This window comes from Thunnus thynnus, chromosome 9, assembly GCF_963924715.1.
Source record: "Thunnus thynnus chromosome 9, fThuThy2.1, whole genome shotgun sequence".
Classification (NCBI taxonomy): Eukaryota; Metazoa; Chordata; class Actinopteri; order Scombriformes; family Scombridae; genus Thunnus; species Thunnus thynnus.
The window spans coordinates 23921256-23947107 of record NC_089525.1 but is presented as its reverse complement, the minus strand read 5'-3'; the positions used below and the strand labels follow the sequence as shown (position 1 = coordinate 23947107).

General features: G+C 38.5%; 1 long non-coding RNA gene across 1 annotated transcript in view; it reads right to left on the bottom strand.

Annotated features, from left to right (window-relative positions):
* LOC137189743 (uncharacterized) overlaps positions 1-25852 on the bottom strand; it is a 118128-nt gene that overhangs the window by 16692 nt on the left and 75584 nt on the right. Inside the window, exon 2 of the long non-coding RNA XR_010929728.1 lies at positions 14665-14832. This is a non-coding gene — a long non-coding RNA (uncharacterized lncRNA). The remainder of the gene's footprint in view (positions 1-14664; positions 14833-25852) is intronic.

Genomic DNA, 25852 nt, shown 5'->3' with positions numbered 1-25852 from the left:
GAGTACTTGGAGAAGTTTTGATGCTTGCCTTGACAGCGTTTTCCTTTTTGTTTTCTGAAGCTCACAACTAGAAACAAGGCCATGAATCCTGTAAAGTGGCTGCCTTATTGGCTGAAAGATGTATACTGTCTGGGTCAGAATTTGGCCTCAGTTGTAACCCAATCTTAACCCGTATTTTTACTTTCAATTTCGGTGCAGCTGGAGCCTGTGAAACTTAAGCCAGCTGTAACAAAAAAAAAAAGAAAAAAAAAAAAAATCTTCAGCTGGCTGCTTCACAACTCTCCCCTATAAAACATACATTAACTCATCTGCAAGTCGAGTCCATGTAACAGTGGTGCCTTCATGTATTTAAGGCTGTAATGATCTTTTAAAATGAATGGCTGGCCTTCAAAGAACACGCAGCACCTAAATTCATCAATATGTCTTCTTTGTCCTGACATGTTTACATAATTAAACCGTAATGGTGATACTTATAACACCCATGTTAACTTTAAAAGCAACTGCATGAAGCACTGCTTTATTTTAGTCTGTTACAGTTATTTACCAATTTATTTTTTGGTCAACTTTTGTTATTTTTGACTTGAGACATCTGGAGGGAAAAAGTGATGTATTATTTATGATCAGGAGATCCAATTTTGCTGTATTAATTGCTTTATTGTCTCTGTGACATACCACCATGAAAAATCCTCGTCTTAGTGCTTTGTCATTAGTATTGTTAAGTATTTTTGTGATTATGGATGTGGAAATGTGTGTGTGTCACTTTTACCTAACAGAACGTGGACCCCAGAAGGAGTAGATGTTAAAATGGATAAGAATGATCTAAATTAACTGTTTAAAGCTGCACTAATCAATATTTTTTTACTAGCAATGGGTCAAATGACAGTATATATTACTGTAATGTGAAAGGGGTCGCTCAAATTATTGCCCCTCCAGTTGCAGCAGGCAGCTGTTTATAGCAAAAAAACCCTCTAATAACCCACTGTACTTTACCTGCCCAGCACCACACAGCAGACAGATGTTTGCAACTAGCTGGTGAACATAGTGGAGCATTTAGCATTTAGCTGGATTTATAAATAGGCAACTGTTAACAGGTTTACCATCTTTATAAGCTGATGTCAGTGTTCTGTTTATAGCTTGTTCCTCAAGTTACTGCAGGTTTAAAATCAAATTTTGACCTGCGTCATATCATAACCTGGAAAGTCATTCAAAAGCATTTAATTTTAATTTCCAAGTGAGCATTCAAACTCTGATGAAATGTTTCGTGTACATACATTACAGTAATACAAAACTGTGCCAAGGGAGCAGCAGCAGCTGCACGCAAGCTCCAGAAGTAGAAATTACAAAATTATTCTGAAAAATGCATTTAGCCTGTAGCGATGTTGGTGACTCATCTTGAAGCTCAGAGTGAGTGTTTCAGCGTTTCAGATTCCTCTGTGGATTCCTCGAGAAAGGGGGGTGCACAGAACAGTCGAGTTAATTTAGCATTAAGGGCAGGTCTCATTTTAAGTAACCCTGAAACTGTGAGAGCAGATGTTCACGGGGAGCTGCAGCAGCTGGCTGCTGAATACTACAGAGATGTTAAGGGGTGGAGGGGTGACTATATTGTAACATACCGTAGTGGACAGGAGTCAGTGCACTTGATCCATGAATTTACGGGCTGAATAGTGAATACACTGAACACTGAATACCACCCACCGAATACCACACACAGCTGTGCTGCTGCTGTAGGGGAAGGCTGACGCACCAACATGCCTTCACCAGCAGAGTGATAACAGATGGAGATATGGGAGTCGCGGCTCCTAATCCAGAGCTGTTATGTGTTGCCGTTGAACTTGTATAACCCTTCACACACAGAAGAAGAGGGGTGATCCTAAGTGGTCTAATCCCCTCTTCATTTAGTAAACATATATATATCACAGAGTAGATACGAAGACCACAGCTGGTTTCTAAACATATAGAAACCATTAAAGAGAAACATGATAGCTCTGTAGAGGTCTGGGATGGCACTACAACAATAATGCCTTGTATCACTGTGAGTATAACAGGAAGAACATGTGGCAACATGTAGACTGTACAGTCAATTTACTTTTTACTTGTAAGTATATTTTAAGGAACAGTTTGACATTTTGGGATATACACATCCACTTCTTGTTGAGAGTTAGATGACAAGATTGCTACCACTATCATCTAAGCACGCTAAATGTGAAGCAACAACCAGGAACCAGTTAGTTTATCATAGCATTAAGAAGGAAGTCACTGCTTCAGTCCAAGAAATAGTCCTGCACATAACCCCACATAAGACTGCAACTTGTTTTTTTTTACATTTCGGATTCTGTACAGATTAAAAAACATGTTTAAGTGCGCTTTCAAGGTGTGGGAAGGTGGATTCTTGTGTTTTCTCTTTATGTTAAGCTAAATTAATCTCCTGGCTTCATATTTATTATACAGATATGAGAGTGGAATCAATCTTCTCATCTAAGTCTCGGAAGAAAGCAAACAAACATATTTCCTAAAGTGTCCAACTATTCCTTTAAAAACTAAAAACTACTTCTATGCCTTTATTAGAGTATACCTTTGACTGAAGTACCAGAACTGTCCCCCTGAGTGATATTATATAACAGGGTATATCTGCTTCTATTTAAATAAAACATTGCTATAATTCTTGGCTGTAAAAACACTGCAAATGAAGCTGCTCTCATTCCATTTACTGTAGCGATGTCGAAGAATCAGTCATCAGCACCACAGAAGAAGAGATCTGCCAACTGAAGCAGGTCTTGATTTAGTAGTAATCAACTGAAATAACAATCGAGGGCCAAACAGATCTTTGTGTTGATGGATCACTTTAGCAAGCGCCATGATAAATGAATATGGTGATGAATGTTGCTAAAACTTCCCCGTGATCGGTTGCAGATCGACTCTGCCGTTACAAATGACCTCACTTTTTCGAGGGACAAATATTATCTTTTCAAAGTGGAATGCTTACAGTGCAGGAGCAGAGAAGAGCTTCTCCTGCTGTAACAGTATTTTCTTTACAAAAGTCTTTGTTAGCAGAGCAAGTCGAGGTGAATGCTGAATGATTTTATGTTGACAAAGCTCAGTGTGGTCAAACTGAATGTTTTTGTAGATACGGAGAGGCCATGTACAGTTTGAAAGCTGATGTTCAGTTTAAAATAGACATGGATCATGATGAAGGCCTCCAAATTTTATAATTATACAGTCAGAGAAAGAAAATGAAGAGGTTAAAGATGTTCTGCTGAGGGAAATATATTTAGGAAATTGTGACCTTGTATCTTAGTTTTGTATCATCTTATTACAGTTATGAGGCATTACCTGAACACCCAAACTGGGTATTTACTGGTATTCAGCTTCTCTTTGAAGGTGGAACATAAATGAAACATCTGAAAAGTGGTTTAAAATTCAAAAAAAAAAAAATGTTGAAAGGGCATAAAGTATGCTTTGTTGACTGATAATATAAAAACAAATTATTTCAAAAAGCTGCACACTAAATCTTTTCCTTGAGAGCTATGTGTCTGAAAACTGTATCAATCTCTAGTTTTTAAGGCATATGAAAAAAAACGACAGACAGTAGACATTATTGTTTGTACTTTACATTCATTTGGCAGATGCTTTTGTCCAAATCGACTTACTTTTTTATTAAACGCACAGAGTACACTGTGATAAATTCAGGGACAGGAGGAGACACAGAGCGTCCCATCAACCCTACAATAAACAGCCAACCAGCTTCACCTGAGCTACAAATATAGTATATTTTAAATGACAAAATACCTGTTTTTTGTTCATATAGTAAAATCTAGTATTAGAATAATCACTGTGCATTCAAGCAGTGTTTCACATTATCTGTTGACTCACTTCTACAGTGTCACGTGTCAACCATCCTGCAGCAGTGTGAATTTTAGTAAACAGTAAACACACAACAGAGAACAACATCATTAAATACAGATAAAATCGGTCTGTATAAAATATGACACATGAAAGAAGCTCAAGAATCTGCAGCACAGAAAAAGGAACATTGTACAAAATATAAACAGACATGAAAATGTACAAGTGAAGTTTGTCTCATTTAGCATTTAGTAGACATTTATATTATGTAATTATACTGAGCTGAAACTCTTGTATTTTTCTGTCTGGGTCTCTTTAGAAGCCTTGTTTTCGCTCTGCGTTTGATGTGGATTATGTAATTATACCCAATGATACAATAATAGTAACATTAACTGAACAGAAGTTTGTGAGTTAAAGGAACTAAGCTTTTATTACAATATTTGTGAGACATTGTGCAGTATGTACAAACTGTTATTTCCTTACTACCTTATTAGGCTTTTTATGATTATACACATGCAGCCACCCTGATGTTCTCATATAAGTCAAAATGCCATGACTGGTTGCTCTAACTTATAATTGCCTTGTAATTCAGTTCCCTGGATTCAAAGACATGCATCTACAGAGTTATATAAGCTGTAATAGGGGAGCCTTCGCTGCCAGGGATTAATTTAAAGACGGTATGTTACAACACAAGGCTCAGTTGGGTTCAAAGTACATTATATCTATAGCCGAGCTTTAATCTTGTGGGCGGTGTAGCCACAAGGTAATAATACAGCCACAAGAGGGGGCCAAAGTACTCAGATTAGTTCCTCTACTTTTGTACCTCACATGAGCCACAGAAATGTTGTTTATCTCAACAGCAGGTATATTCTAATCACTAGAAATGCTGCTGTACATTATACAGAAATCATCTGGAATTCATGACAGTATTTTACATCTTCAGCCATAAAACTGCTCAAGTATTAATTGTTGGAGTTTTACCTGATTCAACAACATGTTTTGTGTTCATCATGTATGTGATTCATCTACTGTGGATTCCACTCTGATAGAAAATAAACTATAAAGAGCAAACACTGAACAAATGACTTCCATAGTTTGATGATTCAACATACAGCGTCAGTTAAACAACAACCACAATGATGTGAGAGGGAGATTTATTTCTGACAGCAGAGGGAGACAACAGCTGAAAACAGATTCAGTCCAGAACCGAGAACAGAAGTGAACATGAAAACTGAAAGGCTGCTTACTTTACTACAAAATACAAGATTCAAGTTAATGTTTTTGAAATTAAACCATTTTTAAGATATTCTCAAGTAGTCTGTATACCACTTGTAGTTGTTCATTGTGTTGTGTATTTATTGTTTGTCTATTGTTTAATATATGTTTATTTTTGGTCACTGGCTCTCTTGAAAGAGATCATCAACAAACAGTATGACTAATATTACTTCAAGTATTACTTCACTACTTTACATCACATTATGACAGCCACTCTTACTACCACTATCAGTGTACATCGAGCTACTACTCTACTATACCTGTTACCACTGCTGGTTTTACTGCCACCTCTAAAACAACTACTACTACTATTGTGCTTGTACAATTACTTCTGCTGCTACTAGTACTACTACTGTACTAAAAACACTGCTACCATTACCACCAGAGTGCATTATTACTACCACCTTAACTGCTATAGTATACTAATAATTTTGCCACTTTGTACTGCTACTTCAAATACACAACTAGTTACATTAATGTACTATTACAACTACAAATGCCACAGCTGCTAGTACTACTACTAATACTTGTACTACTGCTATAATATACTATCAATCATTAGTGCTACTACGATCAACACTACTGTAACTGTTACATTTATTGACTGAACTACTGCTACTTTAAAATAAGCTACAAGGTTAAAGGTTTGTTTTATTCATTCATAAATCATGGAAATTACACTGCTTCCATTCTAATCAACCGATGCGGATTATAGATCATAAGATGTATAAAACCATATATATAAAAACAACACAGAAGACAATCTCATGCGATCTTAAATAGTGGTTTAAATATTACAATATGCTTTTTTTTTTTAGATGAGCAAAGGAAGGACAGGCTGCAGTGGCTGTTGCAGATATTAGAACAAAGATAAAAAGGAAGGAGACTAATTTTAGTAGACGATTAAATCTGACTCATGAAATTTGTCGCACATCATCACCACAGTTTCCTTGTCTTCCCCGTCACTCTACACTGTATCATTATACTATCTAATCAGGTGGAAACACCATAACAATAATCTAAAACACGGCGTTTGCTGTGAGGATACCAAAGTGCACAGTCTCACTCGCCTCGTACACGCAGACAGAAATCCATGTTTTGCATACAAATTGATCTCATGCAGACACGAGCGATCAGATAAAGGAGTGATCTGCAGATTAAGACAAAGAGCTTAAGAACTAACCCCAAATGAGAGCGTTTCAAAGCTTCCTCATCACAGGAAGCCTCGGGGCAAAGACTTGCCTGGAGTGGAGAGAGAGAGACGCCGAGGAAACTGCAAGACAAGTTTAACAGATTACATTCACATCCTGTGGAAACCACTGTGGCACTTTTTTTGGAATCAAATGTATCGTCTGTGTAAATAATTGAACCTGGATGTTTCTATTATTACCCATGGTGGTTAACGCTTTGACTTTGATGCTCCTATACAGCATTTTTAAGCAGTAAATAAACATTAATAATACATAATACATTATAATGCACTTATGAGCATTTTGTTTATGTTTATTTGCTAACAGTTAGATGAGGAGATTGGTGCCACTTTTCAATAATCCACAATTAATAACACAATTTCCCTGAAAGACAGCGAATAAGCATATTTCCTAAAATGTTGAACTATTCCTTCAAGTATTTATTAATGCATTTGCTAACAATACATCCAGTGAAGCATCCATAATTGGCTGTTAATTAACGTGATAACACAATATAACATAGCTGTAATCAAAAATAATGATATATGATTACATCCACAGTTCAAAACTCATTAAGACGTGTTGCGTTTAAAGGTTCGTTCTCGTCTTCAGAAATAGTAGTTTGACAAAAGAAATGACTTAATTTCATCTGGAGGTTTCAGTCACATGTAATGGCCTTCATCATGGTTTAAATGGTTTCATATGTAATACAACTGTGTTATTTAATATCCTTTATATCCTTCACAGGATTTAGAGTTGACAAACACATAAAATTGTCCTCATCTCTGCTTATAACCACATTATAGTGTTATAAATGTGAATATTACTTATCTACAAGTGCTCAAGAGGAGGGTTTAAAATAAAGTGTTACCCTGATGGTTAATACATGACTTCTCCTGGCTGTTGCAGTTAAAATGGTGGAGCACTGACTCACCTCAGTGTGTGATAGTGTGAAAAGATGTTAGACAAAGAGAGGCACCAGGGTGTCTAAGATATTAAAATCAAGTGCTTTGGAAACCTTGAAAACTCTCTTACCTCGCCAAACATGACAGTAACAAAAACACTCACTTATAGAATGCAGAGAAACCGCTGTAACAGAAACATGGTGCTTTCTGAGCGCTTATTGACGTTTAGCAGCTCAGTCCGTGTCCATGGAAATGAAAAGATCACATTTACTATATAGGAAATATCACTGATACTGAACTGAACACACTTTTTCACTCATTTCAAATGTTAAGGGCACAAGAAATTTCCTACCCTTAATACAGACTGGTAAGCTGTGTGTAAAAGGAGTTTTATCCCATTTGATATGAATCTAACAGCCTGTGTTTGTTCAATTACGGAGCACAGCTACAGTGTTTCAGCAGGGTGTTAATGTAACCGATGTAATTGCTGTATTTGCTGCTAAAAGCTCAAAACAAGCACTTGTTACTGTTTTTTTTGAAGCACCTTAGATGCTTGTTATTGATTTTGGCTGTTGTTTGCCAACTTCACCAATAAAAGAAGCATTTCTCTGCTTTTAACGTTTCCCCGCTTTCCTACTACCCTGCTCTGTATGACCTGCAGCGGCTGAAAACACACAGAGCTTATCAGCACATTCCTCCAGCTGTATTACAGTACGCTCTCTAAGATACACTCTTGTGTATTAACACACAGTTTCAGGATATTCATCAGCTCAACAAGCTATTCAGTTCGTTACTCGAATGATAGTCTTTTTTTTTTCCCCCCCTCTGAGCTTCTATTGTTGTGATATGCAGCGAACAGATAAGTGAAACTTATTCGAATCAAAACATTTGATGTTTTTGATAGAGGGACATTTTTCTTTTGTCTTCCGTCTCCGGGGATTACGTTTCAAGGAATTTCCATGAAACACCATTTAAGTGGAGCTGATAAGGCCTACAGAGATAACAGCCTATCCACACACATTATTGATCTTCCTCTGACCTGTTTGTGGAAGAAAAGCTGTGAGGGGTAAGGCACTTGTCAAACAGAGAGCTGTACCCAGGAGAGAGGAGGTGGAGAAAGAGCGGAGGTATATATGAAAATGAAGAGGAGGCGACAGACACAAAGGAGAGAAGGGAAATTTTTATTTTTCTATTTGAGTCAAACCAGTTGTTTCCTGTAAATAACGTTTAAATGAACCTTTTTTATGTGTAAATGCCTTCTGTATGAGTTGACTTCCAAATGAAGATGCTTTCTTTGAGCTTTATCTGTGAGTAAAGTCTTAATTTTTTCATTGTGATGACAAAGAGCAGGAAGGAAGCTGCTTGACATGAGTGAAACTCTTGTTACATGATGTAGTGTTTTCTAGTCAGCAACTGCAGCATTTGCGAAAAGTGGAGGTTTTATTTATTTATGCTCCCATACATTCATGAATTTTAAATTCAGATATTGATTTTAAAATAACGAAGAAGTGAGTGAACCCTACATTTCAGAATTAAAACCTCTCTCACTCTTACGTGGCACTTCAGTGCCCTCTGTACATAATACACAATAACATGACGGTTGCTCATAGCTGGAACAGCTTTCAGTGTTTATGTGTCTCCACTGAAACATCTCAGGTTTGATCCTTGCAGCTGCCAGTTTGTCTCTTTCAGCAAGCTACTGTCCTTAAGCAAGACACTCAGTCATGCTTTCATCCTATAAGCCTAAAAAATATAATAATCCAACATCTGCTGGACAAGTTAAGCTAAACTGCCTGTGTTCCTAAGTGCGCCTCGAGCTCAATGCACAAAAAACAATGAAATCGGCCCGTGGCAATCGCTGAAACTGGAAAAAAGCGTTGTCGTGTCGTGGCATGCCAACAGAGCACCCTTGCTGCGTGCTAGATGGCAGACGCACACTGGGGGCCGATGCACATGACCTTCTGCTATCAGAGCAGACACGCTCATTTATCACCGCAACCTTGAATCATTGTTTTACTCAGCTTGAGCCCTTATGCTTCTGCTCATGCAAAAAATAGAATAAGTGCATTTTGGTTTGAGGCAAGAGCAGAGTCAGGCAGCGGAGCCGCACCAGCTCTCGCTCTCCCTCAGTTTACCACCTCTGTTACTGAAACTCTCTCCACACCGCGTCCAAAAAATGTGCTTTGATTTTATTCTCACATCTTCCTTCCACAAGGCTTTTTTTTTTTAAATCTGGTCGCACCCTGAAAGAAGAGACTGTAACGTCTACAAGGCCCCTTTTTGCATTGTTTTGAGGAGACTGGATAATTTATGATGCAGCAGGGTTACAGCTCATAAACCTGATGAGGAGTCTTTGGATGTGTGTGTGTGTGTGTGTGAGTGTGTGTGTGTGTGTGTGTCTGCCTGTGAGCTACATCCCAGACAAAAGACTTGGAAGGGTTTTTAGATGCACAAGCTGGCAGATCACCCACTGTTTTACAGATCTGCTTTAGAGTGACAGAGCAAAGAGGAACAAAACAGAGCTGATAGGGTGGACAGGCCAGTGACGTTCTGTATGAAGTAGATGGCAGCGAGGGCTTTGTGTGTTAGCAGCTAAATCCCATCTGATATGTGACGAAGGCATTTTTGCTCAGTAGATAAGGGGGTATATGTATCATATACTGTAGAGTCTGAAATAGTAGCCGGGGCATTTGTTTACCTTAGCTGCAGACAGAACAAGGACTTTATTTGCTCCCATTTTAATGTGCTGTTAACACCAACTCTAAACTTCCTCCATGTCTCTCCATTGTCTTGATAAATTTAGTCTAACACACATTTCACTTGCGCTTATTCCATCAGTACAACAACAACAGTGATGTCATACTCATCACTTCTCTTCTCTAACATAAACACTGTTTTCATTCACTAATTATTCCCTGTCACATCCTTTCGCAGTTCTTCAGATGTTGTTGATTAGCCTAATATAAATGAAACTCAACACCTCCTGTGCCAATATTTTACACTAAAAGCCTCCCAACAGCTCGAAAGGGCACAACCCTCCTGTTCCTGGTAGACTTTTAATTTAAATTAACATCTACATGAGGCGTGGATTTTTATTAACAGTAGAATTTATTAACGCTTGAATCCAGACAGCAACTGGAATCCAGTGGTGACCAGCCATCATTTGTTCATTATGGCCCTGGCCCCCGGCTATCATTTGAGACTTGAGATTAAAGAATTTATGGCACTTATGTTCACAGTATATTTGTTTTGCAGTTGTACACTAGAAACCAATGTTCTTTTTTATATTTTGGACTAACGAGTGATGAGAGACTCACCATCAACAACTATCAGTCAAACTGAGACCTTGGAATGCTGCTACCAATCAAAATTCACAGAGAAAGCAAAATGATTTTTTTATTTTCTGGAGGTCTTCCTGGAGCTGCATCACCACAATTTAAAGAAAAAAAAAGGTTGTGAGAAGCTTCTCCATTTCCTTTAGTACGGTGTATTGTGGAACAAAATAATGTCCATCAATAGCACATAGAAATCAAACAGTATGTATACTGACATCCTTGAGTGTCACTTTTCCACTGTGAACACACTACATAATGAAAACCTCCATTCAGTATAAGACTGTTGTAGCTCAAACTGCCTTTTAACCCCCCTTGAAGGACGGCTCTACATAACATCGAACCTTTGAATTTCTATCAACTTTGTTTCTGTTATGTTTTAATTCATGGTCTTCGAGGAGACGGACACGCAGAATGAAGCAACGTTTAACAGCTCAGTGATTAATAGTGTAGCATGTGAATAGGTATTTCACTGTCAGTCGAGTGGACGTGAAATGATTGCGTTCGCGTACCCATTCTTCCTGAGTGACAGACAAACAGCCCACTTCAACCAATCACACCTACTTCCTGCAAAACGCTCCAATTTGAGCATAAGGTTCACTCAACCCGTCACTGCAGGAAAATGCAGAAATTATATTCAAGGTTGCACTTGGGCATGTAAAATGAAAAGGTTTAGTGCCTGCTGGGACAGGCGAGGTACAGTAGCAGAGGGGCTAAAGAGAGAGAGAGAGAGAGAGAGAGAGAGAGAGAGAGGGGTGATGGATAGTCCAACTTCCTGCAGGAGAAAGGCTTGATTAATGGCTGTCCACTTGGAAAAACACACCAGCTGTGAGCGGAGATAAGTACCAATACAAAGAGCAAATTACTGTCTGTACTGTAATAATTAACCTCACAGACCAACACACATTGGAAATACAAATTTCCTTTTGAAACAGCCTCACTTCCTCTATCTAACAATACCTGCCCCCCCCCCCCCCCCCCCAAAAAAAGAAAAAGCAGAAGAAAAAAAAAACAACAAACAAACCAGTATCTCCTCTAGCACTGAATCCCTGTTTTAGCTCCAGGATTTAAGGCTTTTTTATGGTTGGGTGAACTGTTCCCAAAGAAGTATGTGCGAATTACTGGCTGGAGTTATGTGAAAAAAAGGGAGTCCATTGTGGAAATGACAGTCAACACACTGCTGCCAAGCTCATCGCCCAGTGCAGAATGAGTATCCAAAAAGTCTTCAGTGAGATATATGGAGTGGAATAATTGCTTGTCACGCAGAAGGCAGGAAGTGATACACAAAAAGCTCACGTTTTTAGGTTTTGGACTCACTGTTGTGACTGGCTTGTAGGTAAAAGTTTAGCTCTAGCTTGAGGAGCTGTGGAGCGAGGTAAGCGTGTGGTGGGAGGGTGCTGCTAAATGTTTTCCTCCGCGGGGTGACGTTTTAACTAAAATATTTGATCAGCCTGTAGAAAATACAAGCAGGTTTGAGCAGAAAAGCGGAAAGCATTCCACCTGCCTGAACCACTCACTGTGAATGTAGATAATTATTCTTCATGCCTCGAGTTCCCAGTGGTTTTAAACCCATAAGCCCCTCAAGTCTCGCCGCACTAAAGTTAGTCTTTGATAACGGCTAATGACTGCGGCGGTGAATTCTTCAACCATAATATTATTTGAACCCGAGCTGATTAGAAACATGTGCTTTAGTGTTTGAGTGTCAGAACGATTTATGGGTCCCTCACTGATGACCTTTCCTCTCACTGTATACACGCGTCTTACATCACTCCGGCGGACAACCCACTGAGAGCTTGCTTCTATTTTCCACAACACACTCAGAAGCACAGCTCAATTACTTCCAACAGCGGCTCGCTTTTCAGTCGTTTTGGGGTGGAGGTGTGTGTAGGTAGAGAAAGAGTGTGTATTTACATACACATACTGTCTAAGCAGTTATTTATCTATTACATAAAGAAGTAATTTCACTGTATGTGAATTGGGATTAAATAGATTTATTGTTGTGTAAAACGTGTAATGAAAATAACCTTTCCTTGAGGAGCTGTTAATCCACTTAAAAGAACTTCTGTGGAGAGTTTTTCTGTCCTGTGATGGTCTTAAGGCAGTCTGAACACTGAATCTTTGCCATTTCTTTGGAGAACAACATATTAGCTACAAGCTCCAGTAAAAAAAAAAAAAAGCTCCAATAAAAATCTGTATTGGCATCAGCTTTAACAAGCCATAATGTTGTCACTATTAACTCTAGACGACATGTTTGGGACTTTCCATAAAAGACTTGTTATTCCACATATGATGCCAAATTTTATTATTATTCAAACCCTGCTCAGTGTCTTTCTCTGGACTACAACAATGTGGACAACCGGCATAGTGAATCATGGACAGTACGATAACGTGAATGAAGGTAAATAAGGTTCATTCATCTCCTCAAAGGTCTTATTAGATTTCTTTGGTAAATTGCACCAATCCATTGCAGTAGAATTAATCAAAGGGAATTAATGTTTGCTGCCCAGAGTGGAGACACCACAGCCAACTGGATAATAACAATGAAATGCTGCTCTGTTCAAACCAATTGTGCATATTTATATTTTGTATGTAGTGAATATTTATACTGAAGATCTGATTTCTGCTACTGTTTAGCTGTGTAAGCCTGACATATAGATTATTTTAGCCCAATACTGTCACTTAACATATTTTTTTGGCTCCTAAACGTGCTTTTTAAAGAGCTGTGGAAAAGAAATATACGGCATTTGACATTCCAACAATATTCACTAAGATGACTAAGATGACTGTAACATTTAAAAGCTCCCCGTGGAGTTGTTTATTACTAGTAGGAGCAATGTTTTTACGAGTGGGTTCCTGCTGTGTTTGTACTGCGCACAAGGCTGCACAAGCATGCGTGTGAGCGCCACAAGACACACTCCTGTTTCAAACTGTTCTGCTGATCGGCAGTTTGTAGCGGTAACACGCAAACAGACATAGCGATGCACCAACAAAGAAAAGGAAGACTGCAAGCTAGCAAACGTGGATGTAAACAATGCATGATTTAAAATGTTCTGCAAATGTTTTATGCAAATGTTTCATAATGAAGGAAAAGCATTAAAAGGGGTACTCCAGTGTTTTAGTACTGTACTTTTATAAAGTCAGGGGACTCATAAGCAACAGATTCAAACATAAATTGATCAAAATCAAAGCAGCAGAGGCCAAGATATCCTGATTTTCATTCCCTAACAAAATAAAACCACAAACATTTCCCATAATGCAACTTAATAGCATCTTTTATCAGACTCTCGATGCCAAAACATCAGTGGAAATGAACTGATTATAACTACTTAACAATACAACTTATAAAAACATCTATTTAGTCGTGACAATTTGTATATACAGATCTGTCAACATACAGTATGTGCTGATACGGATGTATTTCTGATAAGATGATACTGATCTACAGTACTGACCTGCCAATGTACAGTATCAGGTGGGGTAGATATTTTTGAGTAACCTAATAAAAACAAAGCATCATGTCTCTGACATTTTAGGTGTAGATTTCTGCTATTTCAATCATATTTAATATTTCAAAAGTAATATTTAAACCAGTAGATTTTGAATTTGCTTTTCATATAGGAAAACAACAACAAAAAAACTCAAATATAGTTTCATATGGTAACAACATGGTTACAACAAAGGCATGTTTCTGATACAAGTCTGTTTGGAGAGGTCAGCAGAAAGGAAGAAAAACGATGATTGTGGTCTTTATATTTGAGGCTATCTGGCTCTAACATATGCCAGCTGAACCGCAGGGAGATGTGGACGTAAAACAGAACCATGCGCATATTGTGAAGCCGGATGTTTGAAGTGGCAAAGACCTCTCGCACTCCCTCTTAAAGTCTGACCTTTACTGCAGCCCACCAACTGCTCCGTGCATGCCCGGTTCTCTCTGCGTTTACAGAGATAATCACCTCACAAACATGTGTCCGGCCCTCCATGCACGGTTTCTTTTGGATCGCTCCAGTGGCACACATGTGATAAATGATAGGCCTCATTTCACTTTATTAGCCCACCAAGAGACTCTGGGACTCAAAGACTTTTTTCCTCCCATATCCTTGTGTTTACTGTGGTTTTTCTCACCTCAGATTGGGCGGCGGGTGCTGCGGTGGGATGTGGGGGGAGGGAGACGGTCCTCCTCGTCATGCTGGTTTCCTTACAGTCCTCTCTTATTAATGAGAGCCTCTAAACAGCAGCCTTAGCAGGAGGGGAATAGATTTCGGCAATGCCCCAGCAACTCTCAACAGCGCTCTATCAGGAAAAAGACATGAGGCAAATGGAGATAGAGGAAAGGCATTAAAACTAAAAATAGTGCAGTGCTTTTCTCCCAAAGTGAAGCAGAATTGGGTTTCAACTCTGCATGGAGCACAGTGACAATGCAAAAATACTCTGCATAAATATTGAAAACATTGTTGTTATTCAACCACGTTTGATGTTAGGAGTTATTTCTGAGAGGCTGGAAGAAGTCGGAGCCTGTAACAGCACAGCATAGGCTCGGTGCAGAGATGTCCCTTTGTTTGTTTAAAGGGCAGGAGAATCGATGGCCCCGTTTTTTGAGGCATGGTTCTGACCTCTCGCAGTGGCACCTGTATCAATCACGGGCCGGCTTCGTTCTCTGCCTCGCTGCTCGTCACATTTGTCTCTCGCGCTCGGGACCGTGGATGGAGGCTGTCTATCTACTCTCAAATGTCAGTCTACACTTCATGCCAGCTGTCAGCTGACACTGAGTAATATATAAACAGTGTTAAAATGTGACGAGAACAACTCTGGAGGAGAAATCTATTGAAGGAAAAAATTGATTTTAAGAGAGATTTAAGTGCTTTCTGTGAGGTCAGGAAAGGAAAAAAGAGAAGCCGGACCTCTCTTTGTTGAGTTAATATTAAATACTTTATATATATAAATATTCTGACAGTGGACTGAACAGCTCATTCTGCTGAAATTCAAAGGATCTCAAAAGTTACAATTATTCACATGTGGTATTGTTTGGTGTTGTTTCTGTTATCTTGGGAAACGCAGGCTGAAATTCATTGATTTAACTGAATGAAAATCCAATTTCCACCAGAACGCACTTGTTTGTGTTGATTTGCATTTCTTATATGCTGAACTTGGAACACCTGCACATTATCCAGCAGATGTGAATATGTGACAGATGTTTGTATAAATGTTTCAGTCCAGTGAGCGTGATTTAGACATTTGACACAGGAATTTAGCGAATTCAAAAGTCGCCTAAAAGCCAATTAAAGAAGCAATCTTCTTAGACAGACAGTGTCTTTTTTTATCTGTTGAATCACAGCCACACGAAATAAAACGGCACAAAGAATAAAAATGATTTTATTGTCCATTTCACATGTCGCTGAACAGAGAGCCGATTCTTTGAATTCAGCAAACCTACTGTACACGTAAATGAACACATCAAAGAGTAAAACTTTCTCATCCGACTTTCAGACTGCAGACGATGTAAAGGCTGTTGAATATGTATTACCATATGTAAGCGCCTGTTTCACACACCCAGTAGAAAACAAAGTCAGACTAGACAAAATTGTCCGAAGCAGCATTTTGATGGAACTGCATGCTAACTCACCGTGGTAACGACCAGCTCTCTGTTTTGATGGATTGGGCCACAGTTAATCTGTATGTATGGCCGATGCTTATGAGGCCACATTGTAATCACCCAGCCAATTCTCAGCGATCCAGGACTCCTGTCTTGGGTTGAAAGAGAGGGATGATTCACATTATGGAGTAATTAGTCTTGTTGTCACTGCCGGACCTTGACAGTGAATCCACTTGCCGGGGCTCTAAAGGGATTTGGGTGTTTGCTACCGCTGAATTCTAATCAGCATTGCCTTTAACTTGCCAAGGACGACGGCTTCAAATTTAACTTGCTGCTGCTCGTGCAGCACAGATGTCATGGATGTCACCCGTGACGAGTGCTTTTATGTGTTTTATGTTCTCTCTTGTGGGACTTTTTTGCTTTTTTTTTTGGCATACCAGTACTACAGTATTCCGCTGTGAGAGTCATTGGCTGAGTAATACTTTAAATTTGCAGCGGCAGCAGGTTGATAGAACTGGCAGCTTTATTGAGTTTGTCTTGTTATTACTGTGGGTTCTACAGTTTGATGACAGCATGCATCTGCTTTCATATATTGCTGTAGGAACTGAATCTGCTCTCCGGTATGGTCCATCAGTTACGATAGCCTCAATATGCTTGATAGAGTCTGTGACAGGCAGGGGCTCAGCCATCATTTCAGCTGTGATGGGGACAGATTGAGTTTAGGAGTTTAAGAGTGTTTTTTTTTTTTTTTTTCTCCCCTGTGCCATTTGACTTTAAAAGCTGTGAGATAGAAAAAGGATTTTCCAAGTTCTTATCCTGTTTGCTATTTCTTCATGTGTGTCAAATAACTCAGAAAAGTATTTATGGGTATTTATACATCAACCTCTTTCCTCTTCCTGTGAAATGTTGCACTCATCTTGCACTCACGCGTGTAGATAAATGTATTTACACTCAGTGTATACAGTACATAAATATATCCAGTCAAATGCAAGTTGGGGCCCCCAATTTACCCTTTGCATTATACAAAACAGTTGTAGTACTGTAGCTAGTCAAGTGGTATCAGGGATCTGAGTGTTTGCACATCAGTTGGCAGTAAACTTTGTTTACATTTCCAAAAGTGTGGTCTGATTTTTTTAGTTCATCCCACTGATCTAACAGCCCAGTGTCCAGATTGCAGATTCTGCACCTCATAATTAATGTCCAACACCGACGTTCAATCCATCCAACGCAGGAAGTTGTCCCGTTTATGTAAACCAGGAAAGATTCCAGATATTCTACATCTGATACATGTCAGATAAATGTAAAATGCGATGGTCAAAGCTTTTAATATTTTTGGCAGTATGTGTGATTATTAACATGGTGCTTGTAGTTCTTCAGAAAATATTCTCTCTTCTAACCAGCAATAAAAATGAGGAGTCCTCTGAGACCGTTATCGCTTTCCTCCAACCTTTCCTTTCTCTTTGTATTGTGTCTGTTATGATGAGCAAATGCCAAAAGCGTCAAAGATTTCTTTGTTTCACTAGACCTATAATTTATATGACACCGTTCCTTTAGTTGGCAGTCTTGGATATCAAAATGCTATACTTGATTAAACAATTTAGCTGCAATAAATTAAAAGGTTAAATTCTCTAAATAATCACCCTGAGCATTCATGTTTTCGCCTCTAGTTTAAGTTTTGAAATAACTTCTTGCAGTTTGAAGTTGTGGAATATTAGAGACTCATCGAGGACTCCAACGCTTGCTTGTAAATGGCTGTAATTGCCACATTTAAGGTGTAGAGTTATATTTGAGATTATGCCTCTCTGAGGATGAAGTCAATTTCCCTGCAGGGCCATCACAGAGTGGAGATAAGGATTTTTGCAGCGGGAATACTTTACAGCTAATGTACTGTAGGCTCCAGTTTCACCTCTGTAATTCTAGTATTGATTTCAACTTAATTATTCCTCTCCTATGAGACAAAATCCATCTGGTGCTTAATGAGAGCACTTCATGTGCAAATGGGCTCATTGTTACTCTGTGATATCCATGTGAGTAATAATGTCACCTGAAAACTGTAAATGTAACTGTTCTATATTCGCTCTCGTCGAAGCAGGTGAGTCCTACTTGCTGTGTGTTGTCAGGTGTTATTTCAGGAGACGAAGAAAATGCTCTAACCGGATCTGAAATACACCTGAGAGACTCACTACTACTGCTTTTTTCACGCCTGCCTGACAGTAACGACGGAAGGTGAGCGATGAAGAAAAGAGTTTCCAGTCACGACACAAAGCTTTTCATAATTATTCTGTCAGTGGTAAATGTAAACATAAGTATTTTAAGAGGCTTTGTCTTACGTACGGTACCAGTCAAAAGTTTTCCCCATTCTCTTGAATGAGAAAGTGTCTAAACTTTTGACTTGTACTGTACATGCCAGAGCTTTGCTGCAGTGCTATTTTTTTTTTCAAGGATGTACCAAATCTTCCACAGCAAATCTGTAGCACACAGCAGTAATTGTAACTGAATGGCACCCACAGCATAAAAAAACCGCCTTTGAGCTGATGTCTTTCAACACATCACTCATTGTTGCAGTTCTTTCTGCTGAAGCAGTACGAGGCGCGAGGTGACAGAAAGTGCTGAGTTATTTTTTCAGGCTTTCAATATGTTGACTTCATTCAATCGAAAAAATCCAGCTGCACTTAAAAAAAAAAAAAAAAAAAAAAAATCAAGTTTCCCTTTGGATTTATTTTTTGTTGTGTGGCCACATTGACAGCAAGTCTCAAGCTCAGATTTATGAGTCTCCTTATTCGCCTTAATGTCCCAGAAAGAGAAAATAATTTCAAGATAATAAAACAATGAAGCCTGCTGGATGTCAAGAATCAATACAGTTTGTTAGGACAAGTTGAAATCATTGTGTGGGGGTCATTGATTCCCAATAGGTGCAGGACTCACTACAGTAGCTCCTGCATGAAGCGCCCACTTCTCTCTCTTAATTGTCTCTCTAGATGCTACTTAATAAGCACAGCCATCTGTCTTTTTAAATTAGTTTGGAAGTGAGTGTGAAAAGAATAAAACAAAAACATAAGCGCGTCACCCCAGAGGCCATCCGCATTAACACATCAACATGCCCGTCAATATCCCACTGGTAAATTGTAATGCTTAGATCACTGGCTTTACTGGTATGTAGCAGCGGAGGAAGACTGACAGCGGCTCAACACGTCAGTAGTTTTTTACTGTCTGTCAACTGCAGTCGATGGAATTTAGAAAGTGGGAAGACGTATTGTAGAGCAAATATGCTGTGAAAGCAGCATTAACACAGGAGCTGCTGATTGGTGAAACTTTAATGTCTCCGAAAATTCAACATTTTGAAGACTAAGATCATTTTTGAGTTTGTTCAATGGAGCTTTGAAATGGTTTCATCAGCTGGAGATCAAATAATTTTCTCAGCATGCAGAGAACAAAGTGCAGAAATCATTCGACCCCAATGAAAACACACTGTGACACATACGAGAGCACATAATAGCTTCAATATGTGTTTTGTCACTGAATAGACTTTATTTCTGAAAGATCTGATATCTACTAAGCTGATTGTGACAAACCCACAAATTACCATCACCCGACTCTGCAGTCACTCTCAGTCTCACCGCTCTGATCGACCTGTTTGCCAGCAGCGGCAGACAGCTGTTTTCAGCAAAAAGCTCTGATAAAACCACTGAACACTATCTGTCCAGCACCGAACGGCAGATAGACAAACTTAACAACTAGCTGGTGAACGTAGTGGAGCATTTAGCAGCTAAAGTGCCAGAAATTTCTCTCAGGATTTGGACTTTCATTCATGGACAAAAACATGACTCCAAATGAATGATACTGTTGTTCTGTGTCTGTTGGATATGTAATGAAGCAACTGTTTGCTAACATGTTTGCTATAACAACTATACAGGGTGATAATATGTCAATGTTGTATTTACAGCTTGTTGTGCTGCACCCTACAGGCAAAAAATCTATTAACGCAGGTATGGAGCAGGAGCCAGAAGGTAGAGGACTGCATTGGGATCCCGCGGGTCCCATGGGACGGAAATCTCACAGGAGCGGGTGGTTATAACTTTACTGCAGGTGGGAGCAGGTGGTCAAAAAATATACCGCAGGTCCCGGGATAATCTAGCACTGCAGGCCAACTCTCACAGAGCCGGGCTGAGTGCTCAGTCAGCGCTCCTCCTGGTGCCCTCTGACCCTGCTACCTGCTGCTGCTCCTCCTCACACACACACAACCAGCTGCTGCAACCTGCCAACTTCACCTGAAGTTGGCAATATACATGAAAGCTGTATATTTTAAATTATACTGTATATGTAAAGCCCAACTAGGGACAAGAGTTGAAAATTAGCAATAGCTATAAACTCTCTGTGCAGCACATCAGTTTCATGCTCTGTATCGGAACTATGTTAAATTGCATCGTCCCTATCAAATAAAATAAAAATGACAATAACAAGCAAAGAACAGAAACACCAAAAAATCTGTGCATAGTGCGATACCGCAGGTTATTACTACATTTGCGCTCTTTTAGCAGGTAACGGCGGAGTTGTAAGCTTGCATCAATTCACTGGCTATCATCATTAGGAGCGCTTCTCCTGATCTATGCATTAAAAGACACAAGAAACAACCACAGCCAATCACACGTTCTAAAATAATAAGTGAAATAAATAAATACAGTGTAATTTTACCTTAGGACAGGCCTACTTATTGCACTAGAATAACTAATTTTTGCACTAATGTGAATGTAATTACGCACTAGAACATAATTTCTCTACATTGTTACTGACAGGTATGCATCTCTTTATTAATACTACATGGTGAATGGTCAGTTTGTAGGTTCGGGTGGGATTGTTATATACACATTGTGGGAGTGGACGGTAATGGTAGTCTAGCAGGAGCAAGATTAAGAAAACAATCTACCAGACGGCACTTAGCTTATCTTAGCATAAAGACAGGAAGACAGTATCTTGTTTTTTCAATCCACACGCAAACAGAAATGTAGAAACAATTTTTGTGAATTATGGGAAAGTTTCGTGCTGTAACCTGAAAAACCGCCAGGTGCAATGACTTTACGAGTTGTTGGGGTAAGCGGCAGAGTCTCTGTGTATAAGTACTGAGCAGACAGATAAACTGTTGTTCGTCAAGAAATAGCTGCATCACATAACTCCACCGAATACCACAAAAGTTTGGTTTGTGTTTTTGGGGAGTAAACTTTCTGTGAGATTGTGGGTTTCGTTTGCTGAATGTTAAACTATTCCTCTAAGTGTGAAAAGGGCAGGATTTGGTGGTTTGTGTAATTTTGTGGGTTTTTGATTCCATTGCATTAAAGGTTATGTCTTACTCATACCCCATGTAAAGGTTGGTAGATGTTTGGCATCTTTGGAGGAGATGATTATATGCAAGAACATGCAAAACAGCCAAAACTACAATTAAACAGGAGCAAAAAAGAGAGACTATAATAAAAACAAGTAAAATTAACAAAATGAAACATACCAATTTACCTTTTCAACCTCACCTAAACTGGTCAGAAAGATTAACACAATGTCAAACTTAACAATTACTTAAGATAATTTGAGAATTTGTAAAATGCTGGTTAGAAATTATTTAATACTTGGAACTGGATAACTGGATAATTGTTGTTAAAAGGAAAAGAAGCAGCTTTTTCACAGATGCAGTTTATGAAATATGGTCTGTATAAATACAACATGTTATAAATGAACTGTGCAAAATTCAATTAAAATAACAGTAGCAGCAGTGAGATAGGCTTTACCCGATCATTTTCCCCCCCCCACTCAAACATTTCTAGTTTGTTGCCTTTTTAGTTTTCTTCTCTCCTTCAAAGCTGCTCCTTCCTTCTATCGTTAATTGCGTCCTTTGTGTCTTACCGAGCCGTCTTTCTCTTGATCTCAGTGTTTGTGTGTTGTTTGCCTAATGCCTCTCTCAATTATTGATGGTTCCTCTGGATTTTAATCTTTTATATATTAAAAGTCAATTTACAGGGAGCATGAACACATTAAACACCCACAGCTATTCATTTCCTCACTTTAAAAGGAAGAGCAGGGAGCAAAGGCAAAGCTCTTTCACTAGAGTGAAGTGTACATACAAAAGCAAGGCTCTCATCTTAAGATTAATGTGCAGCAGCTGCTTCACTGCTCGGTACAGAAACATAAAATAACCTTCCAGCTTCAGTTCAGATGTGCTGCTGTATACAGTATGTGTGAAGACACTGGAACAGCCTGTTGGCTTTTGATTAATAAAACACAATTCACCTGATCACAGCTTTTTCATCTTTAATGAGCAAGAAGAAGAGTGACACGCTGTCATGACAGCAGATGAAAGACAAAAAAGAAAATGGGCTTCATCGCAGCAGGAAGCACAGGAACTTTTTTTCTCTGGGTGTGTCAGAGGAAAATGTCAAAGAGAAGTTTTCAGAATAGTTTGTATTTGAATACTTTATAACAGTAGAAGGGATGTACCAGTCTTTAAGAGTACTGATCTACATTTGTCCACTTTGCTGCTTTTGATTGCACAGATCTAACATGAGGTTATTCATGCAGCAGTGGAGGCTTTTTGTTCTGTGCAGACACACGGTGACCGGTTGGTTTTTCTAAGGAAATTTCTTGGACGAACGGGAAACAGGCGGTGTTGCCATCTTTGGCAGGACACATGAGGGAGAAAAAACAAAAAAATCCTGGATAAACTGATCTCAAAGACACCAAAGCAGGAAACGAATCAGAAAATTTAAACGAAGAGAATCAAAGAGGTTTCCAAAATCAAAACACAATGGTTTCACAGATAACCACTTTAAAGGCACAATCTGTGATCCAGACAGAAAAAAACATGTTCATACAGCAACACAAAGAATTCAAACGCAATTTTGGAACCTGCTACTACTCCTACAGTGATTTAAATGCAAGGAATAATACTAGACAACATCTAAATCAGTTTATATCAGTTATGTTGTAAACACAATAAGAATTATTATGATCAGCTGACAAACACAGAATTAATTTTTGTTATCATTAAAGCCCCTGAAAACCTTCAAATCTGAAGTATTTCTCTGTAACAAAATAAACACTCATCGCATCACTAAATAGAGCAGGTTGTAGCTTAAAATAGAGGGAATGGTTAGAAATATAATACAATTAAAATAGAGAGTTTTTCTAACTAATACCATAAACCTAAACTTGTTTATTGGTCCAGGCTGGATAATCAAACGTTAAAGCTGATGTTGCTCCAAGTCTGTTCTGTTCTCTGCTGGTGAAGACGAGTATAATCCAGGAACTGGGATATAGGGCTGCAACTAACAATTATTTTCATATTCAATTAATTGTTTGGTCTATAAAACATAAGAAAACTCTGAAAAATGCCCATCAAATTCTCAAACATCTTGTTTTGTCCAACAAACAGTCTAAGAAGCAAAGATATTTAATTTACTGCTATGATAAGAGAAGGAAAAGCAGGAAATTCTCTCAAAATTTAAAAAGCTGGAACGAAAAGTTTGGCATTTTTGCTTGAAAAATTACTTAACCGATAAAATAGGAAAATAGTTGCCAATTAATTTTCTGTTTATCAACCGGTAGATTAAATGACTAATTGTTGCAGCTCTACTCAGATACCAGTATAATTAGCTGCTGAAATGTTTCCTTAGCTGTCGTTTCTGTGGTTGCCATGGTCACATGGTTCACATGGTTCAACTTTTTCAACTTGGGCTCCAAGTTAAAAAAAAAAGATCTACAACCTCACGACCCACCAACTGTCCACTTCCAATGTTGCTGAAATCTGTTTGGTGCACTGAAATATGTGACATCACCTTCTTCTAAACAAGCTCTGTGAGAACACGGAGAAAGAGAAGAAATACAGAAATAAAACAAAACTCTGCTAAATTTGGCAGAAAAGTGTGTTCATGGAGGATCCCATCTTTAATAGAAAAAGACCGAGATAAATGGCCTTTAAGAAAAAAATCTTACGTACAAAAATTTCGCCATGATTTGACTTGAAATGATTTTACTAGTTGAGGAAAGTGTTTTTCTCTATTTTAAGTTTTGTGTTGACTATGTGAGACACAAAAGTCCAACAGCATCAGTATAAAACACACATATGACATCTTTCAGGTGTAACAATGATGTTTCATCACTCTTATTTCTATATCATTTATCATTAAGTAATCAGATTTAAAATTGACAGAATTTCCTTTAATATTGTTCTACCGATTCTTGATTGTAGATAATTATATTTCTATGAGAATATTAAAAGAAATACTGAAACATGTCATGTTTAATCCTGACACAGACAGACAGAACAAACGTTTGGATCAAAAACAGTGAAAATATAATCTTAATGAAAAGAATATAGGTGCCAGTTTGGCAGGTGAATGTCTGACAGTATACGACTATAAATATGAAATAACTTTCATATTAGAGGTGACACAGTGAAGATTATCGTGTCCTTTTAGGTCATCTCTCGATCTACACTAGGAAATTACCTGTTAGACTGAAGACAAATGACCAGCGTGTCATGCATCATAAAACATAGACAATTACATATAGTGTCTCAGAATGTCGAAGTGTATAAACTTTCATTCTGAGACTTTTAATAGAAGCAGATATTTGTAGTGTTTTTCCCCATCTGACGTCGAGAAAAGCAGTTTATATGTAAACATAAGCTTTAGCTACTTGTACTGGGATAATTCTGAACAGATGGTCTGATTTTGTTGGAGCTCAGCGATAAAACAACCAGCTTCCTGACAGATGATGTTCATGCTCTGTGGTTATATTGTGTGTCATGACTGTAAATAAAACCCTCTTTAAATGATTTGCCCTCATTTAATTTCCTATAAAACCTACAATCGGTCAGCTGCAGTCTATAGACGGTGGCGTGGCTCATAGGTGACTTTTGTCAAGGTGTCTAAATGATTAAAGAGCACAAAAGCCAAGATCACTGTGTGCTTTCAGCGGGTTTTTAGAAGGATGTGTGAGGTTATATTACCACTGTCAAGGTCAGTGGTTTAAAAGGGTCACAAAGTGTATTATGCACACCTCCATTTGGCCATCTCCCATGAGATCTGTAAAAATAAAATTACCAAACATCTCAGATTGTAGCATTCATCAAAAAGCACTTGTGCAGGCATTTATTCAAGTATTTACTCTCAGGTGCCATTTCCAAAAGGTCAAAAGGGGATTTTCTTTTTGTCTCTCTGTGGAAGTGTTTCAGTTTCTCTTTTCTCTCTCAGTGATAATGAGAACGCAAACCTTACTGTGATAGAGGGCAAAAATAGGGGTAAATTTTTCAGCTAAAGCATTTGGACGGGCATTTTCTCTCTGCGGCGCAGAGGCTGTGTTTGCCTCAGTTTAGCTTATCATTCATGTAGAGTTGTTTGAGATAAAGGCATAAATCTCACAGCGGCACAGTGGCAACCAAACAAAATGGGAAGGTCACAAGAAAATCTTTTAACAGTTAAAGCACCCCTGACGTTCCCTTTGTTAAGCCGCTTTTGGCAGTTTTGAAAAGATGAGACTCCTATCTAGTCAAGTGAGGTAAATTTTATTTGTATAGCCCAATATCACAAATCACAAATTTGCCTCAGGAGGCTTTACAATCTGTACAGCAATACAACATCTCCTGTCCTTAAACCCTCGATTCAAATAACGAAAAACGCTTTAAAAAACCCTTTAATGGGAGGAAAAAATGGTTGAAACCTCAGGGGGAACAACAGA